Source organism: Penaeus monodon, chromosome 23, assembly GCF_015228065.2.
Source record: "Penaeus monodon isolate SGIC_2016 chromosome 23, NSTDA_Pmon_1, whole genome shotgun sequence".
NCBI lineage: Eukaryota > Metazoa > Arthropoda > Malacostraca > Decapoda > Penaeidae > Penaeus > Penaeus monodon.
In genome coordinates this window covers 28,678,667-28,679,014 of record NC_051408.1, presented here as the reverse complement: position 1 = coordinate 28,679,014, position 348 = coordinate 28,678,667, and positions in this window count along the sequence as shown.

The following is a 348-nucleotide window of genomic DNA, read 5'->3' as shown; positions in this document are numbered from 1 at the left end:
CCAAAACTAATGGAAACTGCAAACGGGGTTGTGGTTGCGATACGATTGCAGCGTGATAATTACATCTCTTGCTTTGGGAAATATCTCATTAAAAGAAGAAAAAAAAAAGGAAATTGATAATACTGTAATGGGCAACTCCAGTGGGAGAAAAACAAATATAAATCTTTAACATGCATGGAATTATTGAATGCAAAACTAGATCATCAACAATTTGTGGGCACTGATGCGAAATTGGGCCGATCGGATTAGCATTTTATCACTGCTCTGTATGCAGAACATTCATCCCTGTTAAAACATGGACAGGAAATATATATTTTCACAACAGATTTTACGTGTAACAAACGCATG